Source organism: Solanum tuberosum, unplaced genomic scaffold, assembly GCF_000226075.1.
Source record: "Solanum tuberosum cultivar DM 1-3 516 R44 unplaced genomic scaffold, SolTub_3.0 scf00035, whole genome shotgun sequence".
Lineage (NCBI taxonomy): Eukaryota > Viridiplantae > Streptophyta > Magnoliopsida > Solanales > Solanaceae > Solanum > Solanum tuberosum.
The window spans coordinates 1,489,649-1,491,805 of record NW_006238963.1 but is presented as its reverse complement, the minus strand read 5'-3'; positions in this window follow the sequence as shown (position 1 = coordinate 1,491,805).

The window sequence follows — 2,157 nt, the reverse complement described above, 5'->3', positions numbered from 1 at the left end:
TTTGTATATGTATACCGAAACAGATTATACAATTGATTATTTGTATATGTATATCAAAATATACATATTAATAGTCATATCAAACATAAAGTTTGCTATGAAGCGCAATTATACAAACTATAGCTATATCATACAAATATAATTTTTATATTTGCTAAACCTAAAATTTATTCTCTATTATATATTTGAATAATATTTAAGCTAAGTAATAATGGTAGTAATTCAAACTTTAGCCTTGAAAATAGTAGAGTACTAGCTTTCTTTTGATAATTATCCCTTTCTCATGCATTTTTTTATTCTCAGTTTTTTTTTCTTACTGTGTAATTAGCCTTGGAAATGTCAAAATTGAAACAAACAAAAGGAATACAACGTAACTCGAGAGAGCTCTGATCCAACAGAAAAGACTATACTACTCCCTCCGTCTCATTTTATATGTCACTTTTTTACTTTGCACTTGCATTAAGAAATAATGTAATTTTACGCTTCTACCCTTGTTTAATTTTTTTGGAATTCAAATTTTCAATCAATGAATATGAATTAATTTGTTTTGATTAATTAATTTAACCAATGAACATAAATCATTTACTTAGCTTTTCTAAGCTGGTCAAATGTATATTTTCAAAGCTAATAACTCACAAGGGTAAAAAAGGAACAATATGGTAATTTATGCATTGATTTTATGAAATGACAAGTATTATGGATCAACTATTTATATAAAGGAATGACATATAAAATGGGACGGAGGAAGTAATACATTTTCTTTTTAAAAGTCATATAAACCAAACGAAATGAAAAAAAATAAAATTTCTACAAGAGGATTGAAAAGAAGATTGGTCAACTTTTTAAAAGTCTATAAGGTTCACAAAGATGTTGATTCCCACCAATTAGATATTAGTGTAACAATTTTTTGATATTCCTCTTCTTTTTTCTTTTCATTTCATTTTCTCTCTACGGATCTTTGTTTGTCCTATTACCCATTTAGAAAACTTTGAAAGCCAGTCTTTAAAACCCTTTTCTTAGTTAATTTCTATGTATTAAATATCTCAAACTTTTATGCATGAAGAAGCTAGTAACAGTAAATATTGGAAATAATATTCCTTATGCCTATTTAAATGACATGTCAGATAGCAAATGCTAGGAAAAGTAAAAAAGAAGAGAAAACTATTGGCCTCTCTTGTGAATATTCTCAATGGATAGCTGTGCATACATAAGCTAAAATTATTCCAATTTTATCCATCAACCTCTTGAGTGCCTCTAAAGTTCATTTGCCTTTGTAAAAACAACAAAATATTATATTCCCTCCATGTTGTGAGGCTACTTTTTATAATTTGTATAAAGTGATAAAAAATGCACACAAGTTTCTCAATATCCATTTCACCATTTACTCTACCTACCATTGGTACTATTGCACGTTATTTAGGATTTGGACATTATGAATTTAAATTTGAGTTCAATCACAAACTTTAGTTTATTGGATTTGAATGGTTGTAACTAAAATATTACATTCTCCTATGTGTGTTGCATCTTTTTTTTTTTTCCCTTCTTCTTTAACCCATTTGCTTGAAAAAAGATTAATGATATGGGTTGAACTAGTTAAGATTTTGACGTTCAAGGAGAGATTCAATAACACAAAGCTTTCTCTAAAATAAATCTACTTATTTGATTGATGTTCAATTTTCGCCTTTCCTGCTCGAGCAAACTCAAAATTAGGATTCCATCCAGGACTCGAATTTCTCACTCTAGCGAGACTTTGAAGGTTCCACAATATCTTTTCCTAAAGGGTGGTTTTCGTTCGAAATAGTGCTATAAAATGAGGATAAGCTTTATAATCAGGTGGTCTATCTTCGTAATAGAAGAGACATCTGACTATAAGCTTGTGTTTATTTGGAAAAATAGTACTAAATCTTCCTTCTATTGCTTTGTTTCAATAGAATCTAAGACGTACTTGACAAACAAAGAACAAACAATATTTCATTTTCAGATATATATTATTATTTATTTTTGATAAAAATTATTACTGAATTCAATCGAACTCATTTCCAAACATCTAGCCTTCTCCACTCTACTAAGAGAACGACCCTTCTTGTCATTTATAAAGTCACAATTGTTCGTGTGACAATCTAAAACGGTTAGTAATTAAGTTGAAAGATAAAGTAG